Here is a 14,041-nt window from a genome sequence, read left to right as displayed (position 1 = left end):
GGGAATGACAAGCAGGAAAGGGACGCTCGATGCGGGATTCGAACCGGGGCCGCCTGCAGCGAGGACCGCAGCCTCAACATGGGGTGGCAGGTCTACCAAGTGAGCTAAACGCCGCCCCATCCGACTTTCATTCTTGATGAATGAAAACATTCTTGGCAAATGTTTTCGCTTTGTCCGTCTTGCGCCGGTCCAAGAATTTCACCGTGCGCGCTGAGGCTCATGGGAAATGTAGTGTGAAAACATTTAGCTTTCCAAAACCCCTCATTGCCCCTTTTTAAAAACACACAAAGCTATGTCGGGACTTGTCACAGATATTGATTGTTGTCTACAGTAGCGAATGAATGAATATATTTATATTTGTAGGTGGCTCTCAAGGTCAACGTAGATTTTTGCAGAACCCAGCTTTAATAAAAAATGAATCATTCAACTACACCGCCCATGAATAATAAACCATGAAGTCATTTACTGTTACAGACACAAGAACTAACCACAACACTTCGACTTTGACTCACCTTCACATTTGTAGAAGGAGGAAGATTTTATGAAAGTCTATAATAGCCATAAATGTAAAATATTACACCGCAACAACGGCCTGTCCAGGCAGAGCTGAGGCGCTGCACCTCAAGCTTTTAGGAAATTGGACAGATGCTCGCGTGAAGAGTTTATTGTGGCTCCTGCTGTTGAAAACCTGCTGGAGTCTCGTTCTGGGTGAAGCTGAAGTATTTTGAAGTTTTCAGGGAGGGGGGGCGTCTCTGTGGGCGCCGTCAGGAAGATGCAGCTGCAGCCACCTTTCACTGAGAACAGGGAGATAAGGAGAATCTTCCCTGTGGACTCTCAGCTTAAAGGACTCTCACTCTCACGGATTTCTCAACTGTTTTCCATTTCAAAACGCGAGCTGAGCCGAGCCGAGCCGAGCCGAGCCGAGCCGAGCTGGGGATAGTGTGCGTTTTCTGTCTAAGAGGATGATCAGTTCTCGCCGTGAGCTGTACGGCCAATCGCTCCTTTAATTAAAAAGCAGCAGCCAGACACAGATGATTTCACTGCTGTTGCAGGATGATTAAATATTACAAAAAAGGGGGATTTCTAATATCTTGTGTTGTTTGTAACTCAAATGTTTTTCAATGATAACTTGAATCCTCCACTTACATGAAATAAAAATAAAAAAAACAGTAGAAAAACAGTCTTCTCTCTACGCTACTGGACAGTTTTGGCTCCGTGGGTTCGGATGGAAATGGAAATCTGCATGGACCGAGGTCTCATGGGTCTTCCATATTAAAAGGCCTTTTGTGAAAGTCACCGGCTTAAAGGGATAGTTCAACATTTTGGCAAATTGGCCCATTGCCATAATCCCTATAGTCATAGCAGTAGGTTAGTTACCTTTAATTGTCGGTGCAAGCTATTTTTAGAACGGTGGAGCGGAGCGGCAGGCTGCTCAGGGCTATACTATGGAGGCTAAGGGAATTTCTTGGTTTCCCTCATCAAACTCATCAAATACACAATCCAACAACTCAAAAACGATGTTGTGGACAAGTTGTGACCTGCACATTCACCACGCTATGAGATAATAACGGAACGTTACGAGACAGATTTGTTTTATAGGTAAATTCATGCAAAACCGCTGATGCACGTTGCGTTCAGGGACAGTTTTTTAGCAAGCAGACTCTGTATTTACCTCGAAAATGGCTCCGTTTCGTAACGTTGTGTTATTATCTCATAGCGTGGTGATGATGCAGGTCACAACTTGTCCATGAAAGCATTTTGGAGTTTTGTATTTGATGAGTTTGATGAGGGAAACCAAGAAATTCCTTTAGCCTCTGTAGCGTAGCCCTGAGCAGCCTGCCGCTCCGCTCCGCTGTTCTAAAAATAGCTTGCACCGACAAATAAAGTTAACGACCCTACTGCTATGACTATAGCGATTATGGCAATGGGCCAATTTGCCAAAATGTTGAACTATCCCTTTAACTTCAACCTTACCTGCTCACCTCAAGATGCTGGAGATGAACAGGTGCTGGAGGGACGTTAGATCGCAGCCAGTCAGCTTCTCAGCAGCCAGAGTGATGCTCTGCAGTCGGCTTTGTCCTTGTGGGAGGTGATGGAGGAGTTGTAGGTGTTCGTTCTCCATCATTCGTTGAGCTTCTTCACCTGCTGCTGGAATTACAGGAATTACATCCTCTATTGACACGCTAAACTACACTGAGGTGACTCGTAGGTAGCCCCAACAAAAACTTGGGGATATATTTGGATGCCATTGCTGCTTCTTGTCAGGGTTTATTTGATCTGAGGTTCCTTTAAAGGGATAGTTCACCCAAAATTGAAATTTCCGTGGCTTCTCTGAGTTGCATAGGGTCTCGGCGTAGCAGTGCATGTCCATATAACGGTTGCAAATGGATACCAACTGTCTTCGTAACAAAAAGACACACCAAAAAACATCCAAGTACCTCCATGCTGCTCGTATGTAATGTCCGTCTTGTATTGAAGCCCCGAAATGCGAAATTGTCCCGACAAAAAAATAGTCTATTAGTGTATATTTCAAGCTTGTTTTGTAGCCGAAGCTTCTCGAAGCTCCTCTTCCCGGTTCGTCAAATTTGGACGAACTGGGAAGAGGAAAGACCCTGGTTCGTCCAAATTTGATGAACCGGCGAAGAGGAGCTTCCGTTACAAACAAGCTTGAATAATAGACTTATTTAATTTTTTTCGGGACAATTTCGCATTTTGGGGCTTCAATATAAGACGGACATTACATATGAGCAGCATGGAGGTATTTGGATGTTTTTTGGTGTCTTTTTGTTACGAAGACAGTTGGTATCCATTTGCAACCGTTATATGCGTATGCACTGCTACGCCGAGACCCCCTGTAACTCAGAGAAGCCACGGAGGACTCTGAAACTTCTCCCAACCCTTAGTCGACATGAGGGTGAGTAGAAAGTGAGTGCAATTTGAATTTTGGGGTGAACTATCCCTTTTAACAATGATCAGTTGGTGTTGCAGAGAAAAGATCCTCACATCTTTACACCTGAGCGTTGATACGAGGCAGGATGGATCCAGGTTTTCATGTTGTTTACACCAAATTCTGACCCTTTGGACTGGTACCTAATAAAGTGGCTGATGAGTTTATATAGAGAGTTTTTCTGGCCGTAATAACCACTGAAAGCGCCTCATCACTGGTCCCTGTGGACTGCAGGAACCAGGGATCAAACCGCCGACTGTTTGATTAGTGAACTTCTTTACAGCCGCCCACACAAATGGACACACGAGTCCATTAACGGCTCGTCTTCGGCCCTCTGTCGTCTCCATTGACTGCGACCACACTCGAATTGAAGCTGATCATTGACACAATCACACCTCAGAGGCTGCTTCTACTTTTTCTTTCTTTGTTTTTTTTTGTAGTGAAATGGATTTTTGTGCATTTGTGAATCTGTTTTGTCACACAAAAGCTGCTGTGAAATGCATCTTGGATGATTTATACTTGTTTATACAGTGGGAGGAGAGGCGGAGAAAGAACAGAAGACAGTTTAATGATCTCATATCTCCTGTTCTGACTGTTTTCAATTTAATACATGAATCATTTCGACTTCTGTTCAATGCCACAGGATTTGTCCATCATCCTCTAATTCCACAACTCCTCACGTCCTCCCACCTCTCCTCCTTTAATCTCCTATCACCCTCTCCGAGTTCCCGTTCTCCAACCTAATCTCTCCTCTCTCCGTCTCCTCTCACCTCCACACACTCCCTCCTCTCTCTACAGTAACGCTGCTTATTCTTAGCTCCCGAACAAACAAATCTCTTGGTATTTGTGTGAGTTTGATACATATTGAGTTTACACCGACACCTCAGAGGAATGCCAAAGAGACCCGCGCGCCCACCCGGCCGCGAGCCTGCGGGGGCTTGTCAGATTAGTTCATTCATCAGAGTCACAGTAGACGGTGCTCGTTAACCTGCAGATACGTACGACTCCTGGTTCCTGCTGCCTGCGGAGAAACTCACTGCTGCTGTTCACTTACAGTAGCTACACATCTTGTTCTGTCTCTTAATGTTAATCACTGCTTTTCCTTTTTTTTAATTATTTAATTACATTCACTGTCAGCTTCTTGTCACCACAGCTTCACGTTTTCAGGAGGATAATGAAACATTGTGGCCTGAAAGTATGAAAAAAGGCTGAAGTTAGAAAACTCAAATATTTGTCAAAATAACACATTTATTGATAACATTAGAATAATGTGTTAAAATGAACACTTAATGTGCTTCCCGTGCCCTTTGACCTGCTATTTCTATAGTAGGCTAAGAAACAGGCATGAAAATCACTCACCTTTCGGCGAAATTCGCCGTTTTTAAACCAAAATAGATGACCTACGTGAATCGTGCAGATCCGATGAGAAAATATTTTTGAGGGGGGGGGTCAAGTGGCAAGTGATCGGGATTTGGAGGTATAGATTACGAGAGCCTTGAATTGAGAAGAGAAAAAAAGTGGAAGAAGATGAACACACCCACAAGCGCGGGAGCACCTGATTGGGTTGTGGTGTGCAGTCCAGAGCGGCGGCAGCGGTGATGCCGATGCGAAGTCGCCGCATTGTAATTTGAGCCGTTACAGCGCGACCTGTTCAAGTGCCTGCGTTTGTGTCTGTGCCCCAGCGGGCTAGAGAGAGACGGCCGCCACAGACTCGTTAATTAATGCAAGTTGGTTGATAAGTTTCGTTTTTACCACCACTAGCGTGCGTCTCTCTCTCTCTCTCTCTCTCTCTCTCTCTCTCTCTCTCTCTCTCTCTCTCTCTCTCTCTCTCTCTCTCTCTCTCTCTCTCTCTCTCTCTCTCTCTCTCTCTCTCTCTCTCTCTGTGAGTGAGTGAGTGAGTGAACGAACAGAGAAAGAGCGCTATGCGGAGATGAATTAACGCAACGATATTGCGTTGATGAAAAAAAAAAAAAGCAGAGTCAATTTGTGGCTTGGTCTTGATTCTGTGGCGCTGCACCACATTGGTCTACGTATGGGAAACAATAGGTGTGTGTTTGAGTAAAATGGTCGTTTGTGTTTCATTCTATAAACTACTGATAACAATTTCCCCCAAAAATTACAACTGGTCAAAATAACAAAAAGAGATGCAGTGTTTTCAGACCTCAAATAATGCAAAGAAAACAAGTTGATATTCATTTTTAAACAGACCACTAATGTTTTAATTTAGGAAGAGTTCAGATTAATATTGATGGAAATTTTGATTATTTACTGATGCATAATAGTTCTAAGTAAGATTTTCTATTAAAATAAAGTCAATAATGACATTTTTTGTGTTCTGTTTGTATTTGGAAAAGTATCAAAAAACATGTTGGTACCAATACCAGTACCAAAATGTTGGTATCATGACAACACTAATAACGTTATATAGCATAATGTGACCATACTTTATCATACACTCATACTATCTTGTAGTTCTGCTTGAATTTCTTCTCAAAATGCATCAGATTGATGCTTTCAAATATGAAATATTCAAATTTTTTCCCCCCTAGAGGGGTCGTATCCTTCTCACCTTTTTCATCCATGACCCGTTTTTATGTCTGAAGAAATGTTCGTACTTCAAGCTTTAAATATCACCTGAGCGTGAAGCCTTTAGCAGTGAACCTTCGTCACACTACACACCATACATACAAAATCTGTTTAACTATTGATCTCTGTTGCCTGAGTTTATTTTGGCATCTATAGTGTTGGAAAAATAGTGTTGACATTGAAGAGAAAAGTTAATCTGTGGTTGTCTGAGATGATTCTTTGGGGGCATACCATGGAAAGACTGAGAAATAGAAGTATATTAGCTCATATCTTTGATTGCTGTGGCCAATATTACTGTACATAAGAACAGTGATGATCTGAAATAAAAGAGACGTTTAACTTTAAAGTCTATAATATGAATTATTAATTTATTCACTCATCTGCCAAAACTACTTCTAAATCTTTTTTGCTCAACTCACCCAACTCCAGTTTGTAGGTCTTTCTTTACTTTCTTGAAACTCCATTATTCCATTAACTTATAATGACGATACATAACACTAGAGCTTCCTGTCATTAGTTCACATCTCAGTGCTTCTTTCCTCCACTCACTTTTCTCTCACTCCATCCTCCCTGCATCTCTTCCATTGTCTCGTCTTCCCTTTCAGTTGTTTGCTGTGTTTCCTCTGCGCTCTCCTCCTCCTCTTACTCCTCGTCTTCTTCCTCTTTATTCTAATATCTGCCGTGTTTCATCTCACACCGCCGGCTGCAGCAGCTGATCTGTGCAGCATCACATCAAACGTTGCTAAAAAGCCTGCGAGGATTTACACCGTCCTGCGGCGAGATTGTGCTCAGCGCTGCAGACGCGAACGGCGTTTGATGTGTTTACTGGAGACGCATCCTTCGACTTTTCTTGATGTTGACTCTTAAAAAAAAGTATTAACAGCATATTGTCAATGCTTTATTCATGCCCAGAACTCTTTGTTTTTCCTTAACCAGGCTTTTCAATGACACTAAGCTTTGCCTCAACAGAGGTTTAGGGTAAAAAAAAAGCATCAGCCTGTCTAAAACCCAAAGCATCAGAATACAAACTTTGTCTGAGGTTTTGTTCCGTTAACTTTGGATGAAAAAAACATCAAAACTGACCTTGTTGAATTAGAAGTAGACATGAAAGAGGGAATCTATAAACATAAGGTCAACTCGCTACATTACAATTACAGTCAAAAGTGTAAGACCTTTTCTAGGTTCTGTAAGTTTCTGCATCTATCTACATCTAATAATTCACAACTGTCTAGATAAACGTTTGATTCATTGTCCCAGTAAAGGTCAGACTGGGATTACACTAGGTTTTTAATTGGCATTTAATATTTAAAGATAATTTGAGTCCAGTGAGACTAAAGCTAAGTATATAGATGCAAAGAAAATCTCTGTCAATAAAACATGTCTCAGATCTGTTTCCCTGAGGCAAAGAGCAAAACATACAAACACTGAAATATGAGAATGTGTAATAGGAAGTGGAATATTTAGAGTAAATCGATTCCTTTAACAAACAGACCTGAGAAATGCCTGGTGGCCTAGAAATACCATGCGCTGGTACTGCGCTGTCTGACTGCCCTTCTTTATGCATTTCTATTTCTCTATATCTTCATCATCTTAGATCATGTGGAAAATTACCGACAGCCTGTCATTGAAGGTGATTCATGCATGAGGGTAACTCATCACTTATTATTATCTTCCTCATCGTTGAAGCGTGGCATCACAGTGTAATCTTCACTCGCTTTAACTCAAAGATCAGAGGAAAAAACTTTATTGATGACATGAAAACAAGCACTCCGTCTCAGTCATTTCTGTTTCCATTATCTCTAACATCCAGAAACAGTCGGGATGACACAGCTGTTGTGGTGCGTATCAGGAAGTACAGAGATCTGATGAAGCCCTTCGATAAGAACTGCCTCCTTCTCAACTCCTCCAAGACCAAGGAGATGGTACATCAACAAAATCATTCACACTTCATATTTAATTATCTGTGTTGTTTTCACCACCATAGCTGAGGCTGGTGAGCCAATCAGGTAGTAACTGTGGGCCTTTTCCAAAAGTCTTCATTACCGCTTGACGACAGACAATAACACAAGGGGGTTTTCTAGAGTTCGCCGGTAGAGTGGGTGGTTCTTTATTGGTAGAGTAGGCAGTCCATTAGAGGACATCAGTAAAGTAAGCGGGCCGTCAGAGGATGTCAATAGAGTAGGTGGTCCTCTATCGGTTGCCAGTAGAGTAGTTGGTCCTTCAGAGGATGCAAGTAGAGTAGGTGGTCCTTCAGAGGCCGTCAGTGGAGTAGGTGGTCCTCTATCGGTTGCCAGTAGAGTAGGTGGTCCTTCAGAGGATGCAAGTAGAGTAGGTGGTCCTTCAGAGGACATCAGAAGAGTAGGTGGTCCTTCAGAGGATGCAAGTAGAGTAGGTGGTCCTTCAGAGGACATCAGAAGAGTAGGTGGTCCTTCAGAGGCCGTCAGTGGAGTAGGTGGTCCTCTATCGGTTGCCAGTAGAGTAGTTGGTCCTTCAGAGGATGCAAGTAGAGTAGGTGGTCCTTCAGAGGCCGTCAGTGGAGTAGGTGGTCCTTCAGAGGATGCAAGTAGAGTAGGTGGTCCTTCAGAGGACATCAGACGAGTAGGTGGTCCTTCAAAGGATGCAAGTAGAGTAGGTGGTCCTTCAGAGGCCGTCAGTGGAGTAGGTGGTCCTCTATCGGTTGCCAGCAGAGTAGTTGGTCCTTCAGAGGATGCAAGTAGAGTAGGCGGTCCTTCAGAGGACATCAGAAGAGTAGGTGGTCCTTCAGAGGATGTCAATAGAGTAGGCAGTAGGGTTGTGCCGATTAGCAATCCGATCGTCTATCGGCGATTGAGAGGACAATCAGCGATGTTTTGTTTTCTTGACGATTTTACGTCAGGACATTAGTAGAGCAGGCGGTCCTTCAGAGGATGTAAGAAGAGTAGGCGGTCCTTCAGATGACATCAGGAGAATAGGCGGTCCTCTATTGGTTGCTAGTAGAGTAGGGGGTCCTTCAAAGGATGTAAGTAAAGTGAGGATATAAGTAGAGTAGGCGGCCTTTCAGAGAACATCAATAGAGTAGGCGGTCCTTCAGAGGACATCAGTAGATAAATACTGTATCTTTCATTACAGTATGTAGTCCTTAAAGGATCCATCACCTGGTATTTATATTGATTTTAGGTGTTGAAAGGGTCTTAAATGCACATTTTTGAGAAATAATATGCAACAGTCACCTTTATTTATCCCTATTTGTGTACCCAATTTTGCTCTCGCGATAGAAACACGCGATCTTGTTTTACAGATTGTCATTGAAAAAAAAAAAAATTCCATGCATTTACTGCGACTACTGAAACCATGGAAACGTAAATATAAAATTCCACCGGAAGAGCAAAACCGGCTTACGTTTTTGACGTTCAGAAAAAGGTGGATATATAAAAAAATAAATAAAATGTAATGCAGGCTGATCGGTTCATTGTAAAACATGTATTTATTGATGCAAATGTGGTGATTTCTGTACAGAGCCCCCAGGCAGCGCCACTCCTCTGTCCAGTACACACAGGAAGCTTCACTTTTCATTCAAACAAACTGCCTCATTTGTTAGATTTAATCAGTGAGACCAGCATTTATATCCTAAAAAGAAGTTAACCAGCCGATGGTAAACCTCTAAAAGCCTGCGGGTAAGTTAATTAACGAACGTTTTGTCCGCCGCGGTGTCGACGTAGTTCTGGCCGTCCGAGCACGTCAGCAGACCGGCTGGCTGCCGCTGTGATGTCGCGGTCGTTGCTCCACAGGTGGAGATTCACTCTCTCCGAAAAACATCAGAGCGAACTTCTAAACAGCCGTTATTTGGATCGAAACGGTTACTTTCTCGCATCAAAAAATATTAAAACTTAATAAAGTGACATAATAACAGCGCTACAGCAGGAAATAAAACAGCTTTTTGCCTGTTTCACAGCTACCACTACCGCTGCCGGCTGCTGCGTACGGCGTGCGGGTGGGAAGTCACCCCCCCTCCCCTGCTCCTCAATCAGAAGTCGCGTTTTTTTCCTCTCCTGGTGAATTCAAGGGGGAGGAGGCGAGAGTGAAGTTCTTTGCCCGGAAAACATGTCAGCTATTGTCAGTGACAGAGAAGATTGAGTTATACATGCAATAACCTGAAAAAAAGTGATTTTCAGGTGATGGATCCTTTAAGTAGCGTATGTAGTCAAGCCATAATTTGAGTTCACTCTGCTAAAGGAATGTGGACATCTGTGGACCAGGCGATCTCTGAATGTGTCTGAGTGAACAGAGTTTCAATCCGTTCTGAATATGTCTTGGTTGTGTTAACGAGTGGCTGTGGCGAATTGTCCTTGGGCAAGATACTGAACCCACACTTGCCCCCAAAGTATCATTGCTGTGTGAATGTGCAATATGTTCATGTAGCAACCAGCGCTGTATGAATGTGTGTGTGAATAGGTGAAAGTGGATAACAGTGTAAAGTGCTTTTTGAGTAGTCGTAGAAACTAGAAAAGTGCTATTTAAGTTCAAGTCCATTTACTGTTTTACCATTTATCTGAACTTGGAGCTGAACACCTGTCATCAGATCATCTGATACATATGTTAACACCAACTTAAAAACTTGACTTTTCTAGCGTCTCACATTAAATGTTTATCACATAAACAGTGCATGCGAAATGAAGCGACAGCAGCGAGTCACAGTGAACGTTCCTTTTATTAAGACATGTTTACCAGGGCTCGGTTGGTTTCTTTTGTCTCATCAATGTTACAGACATTCAGAAGAAACATTCTCCACGGCGATGTGCAAAAACAGCGTATGAAAAGAAAAGCAGGTACATTCTCATTTACTGTTGGCTTCCAACGCGACTGCATGGCTTCATTTTATATTTTCCTTTTTTTTCTTTTTTTTTTTTTAACTTTTCCAAAAACACTAACGACAACAAGCTTGGTTAATTGCATTGATTCTTAGCACTCAAAAGAAGAAAGAACAAAAAAGATGTTGCAGTTTACACCACTACAGGTAAAAGGCTGGGACCGTCATTTTTTAAAAACCCTCTGTGGGCCAATTATATTAGCTACTGTCCACACAGGGCTCATAACCAGCCCACACCTGTTCGCTCACTAACTGCACCTCGTATGAATGTGAATTCACATCTATCTGCACTCTGACTAGGGCAAACTGAGCTGAAAAATCAGTTTATTATTTTATTTTATTTCATTTTATTTATTTATTTTTTTCTTCCAAAGAAAGACCTCAACATATCTTCCACTCATGTGACCATTATCTTCTGGGAAATGCAGAATAACACTGTTTTACTACAGTAGGCATTGTATGGTAATTGCAGGTGAAAACCGTTGACTGTAAATAAAGATGGAAGAGCAGTCTGGAAGCTCAGAGTGAGATGCTCCACCGTCGCCATCTTGGCACAACTCCCGGCTAAAATTACGTAAGTGACGCAACTGATTCCAAATGTTAAACATATTGTGTGAATATATCTGTTGTTGCTGAGGCTTGTTTTGTCGTAAAGGAAGAAATGATCTGGAGAGACCAAAGCTGTTTCTGCACCACCAGGCTGTAAACATGTTTATTTCTGCTGTAAAGTTAAAGGACATTTTAACATTGAAGTCTATGGAGACTGACTCTAATGGTCAGGAGAGGAACTGCAGCTTCTGGTTCTTCAGTTTTAGATTTTCTTATGACATCCAGGTTACATATAATTGTTGTTTTATGATTCAGTGCACAGCTGTACTTATTTACGTCAGTATAAAAGTCCTATAAACGACTATTATATAAATATTTAAAAGACAACTTAAAGCAGAAGTAAGCGATCCGGTGGTTTTGGCTAACTTCTTGTCAGCAGATGGAGTTAGCAGTCCCCGCCCTCGTCCCTACGTCACCACATTCACGCGCATCCCTTGGCTGCACACACAGAGAGGACCGGCCCTTTATGCCGTTCTCTCTCCTCATTGGATAAAGGTTGTAGGATACAAGGAAAGTTTTCTCCTCGGCTTACAGCAGAGCAGAGTGACTGACAGACCCGTGTTTCAGACCAAACACTCTATATAAGTGATTGCTGTCGGAAGATAGAACTATTTAAGACTTATATTAACATAAATATTCCGCTTACTTCTGCTTTAAGTGTAACATAGCTGTGTAAAGGTTAGGGTAATCATAAACGTAAAGAAAAATAATTGGCAACATGAGAAATCATTTACGATCCTTTTTTTTTTCTTACTTTAGTAGGAGCCATGAGTCTGTTAGCCTAGCTTAGCGTAAAGAGTGGAAGCTATAGCGTGGCTCGGTCCTACATTTGAAAACATAATTAACAGCAGCACTTTTCACATTGTGCATCATGTAAACAAAAATGTGCGTAAACAGCAACAGCAGCTTTGTTGTGACATCACAAATCCCCGATATAAACCTGTGGTGTGTTTTTATTCTATTTAAAGCAGTGACTCAACAGCCAACTTTAAGTTTCCCTTTTATTTAAATTAATTTTTTGACATTCTGGGAAACATGTTTTATTCACTTTCTTGCCAAGATTATCATGATACCATTTCTCATGTCATTTCTCATATCAAGATGTTGTTTACTGTGATGTGCACCTGGAACGTTTTGGCACAAAAAATTAAACATAGACATTTGCAGGGTTTCCCTCCAACCACTAACTTTTTAGACCTTCATGTTGGGGAAGAACTGGTCCCAGATCAGTGTGATCTCTCTCTCTCTCTTTCACACACAGAGGTCATTTAATGTGATGGGCACACAAGCTGAAATCTGCTTATTCATACGGATGCAACATTCGTCTTCCACTTTCTAGGAGTGTGAAACACAGTGATGTGGTCAGAAAACTGTTCAGAACAACCACAACTTCATTAACAAGGTACTCATCTGTTTCTTTTTTCTATACTCACTTATAGGAGTTTTAGTTTGGGGAACTTAAATGAACATTTTTTAATGTGCGAGGACAAGTAAGAAGTGAAAGTGCACACAGTATTGCTTCTGAATGGCAGAGACACCGTGTTCTTGTCTTTTTTTTTTCCCCCTTCTGGTTTTGTTCATCTCGTGTTCGCAAGAACACGTTCGGCCCACAATTGTGTTAGTGCGAGGAAACGCCTTCACATCGTCTGAGCGGATTATCGCAGCAGGAGTAGATCGCCTCCCACCTGAGCCCGGCACGTTCCCGGGAGAAGAAACTGATGATGCAAAGAGGTGAGGCGGTGAATCAGCAGCAGAGGTGAAGAAGAGTCTTTGTTCTGCAAGTCACAAGTCTCTGGCGCTAAAAGTCGATTCCAAACTGAACGTATTTGAGTCTCAAGTCGTCAACAAAGTCACTGCAGGTCACATGGTCGTAGTCATCGTCATGGTGTCAGGTTGGAGTCGTCACAGTCGAAAAACAGTTGAAAAACTGACTCTTACATTTTGAGGAATGAGTGACATAATTCTTGATATTCGGACTGGTACGACACCGTTTACGACCCATTTCACAAATATCACCGACGTGATAAAACGGCTGTGACAGTTGGACATTTAAAGAATTTGCTACAAATCTGAGAGTGTATGAAGTGTCTTGAAGAGAAATAATGTCAGTAACACTTGTTAACACCAGTCCAGTCTAGTACCGATTCCACTGTTTATCAGCAGAAGGTCCAGCACCAAATATATCAAATTAGTAACAATAACAGATCAAATCATCATTCAAATCATTCATCAGTCATAATAATATAATTTATGATTATTCATCATATAGTAAATATATCTGAATATGTAATAAACTTGTATCGTAACATTGTAAAACTTATATCCTCTCATATTTCTTTACATATTCTATTTTTTTTCTTATGTATGTACATTGTTTTATATTCTATGCATATATATTTAAATATAAACTGTATATCCTCTCTATTTACTTTGCTGAGCCAACAGCTCTAACTCCACCATATTTCCCCCCATACAGAAAATAAAGAGTATCTAACATCATATATAGACAACCGTCATATTAACAATGTCCAGACTCCAGACTTATTTTTCTTATACTTCTGTGATTATTATAGTTGTATGTCTCTTGTTTTCATTTTCTCAGTATGTAACATCTATATATCGACGTGACAATGTGATGATGTGTTTGTGATGACTGACGAGCTTCAACTTTTTCATTCCTCAGCTGTCACATCTGTCCGTCTTCTATTCACTCATTTAAACAGCGAATCTGAAGTGTAACAGACACCAAGCAGCTGTTTTTGTTTTTTTGATGATAATGTGCTGTTCATCTGTTTGACAGTGTGATGATATGTGTGTGTGATGAGCTGTCGTCGTATAACAAACGCTGTCTTCTTCAACTTTTAATTCTTTAACTGTCAAAGATGTCAAATGTGTCCGTCTTCTTTTCATTTGTTTACTTTCTTGATAAAAAAAAATGAGCTAAGCAGACGCCAAAGAGCTGCTGCCGATGAGAAGACGTAGTTTTAAACAAGAAAGTTATTTACTGGTTTATCATTGCACAGTGTTGGTTTTCTTGGGCCAGAATCAATTTG

This window comes from Trachurus japonicus, chromosome 10 (assembly GCF_045865225.1).
Source record: "Trachurus japonicus isolate A0001 chromosome 10, Traja_1.0".
In the NCBI taxonomy this organism is placed as follows: domain Eukaryota; kingdom Metazoa; phylum Chordata; class Actinopteri; order Carangiformes; family Carangidae; genus Trachurus; species Trachurus japonicus.
Note: the sequence above shows the minus strand (reverse complement) of the source record.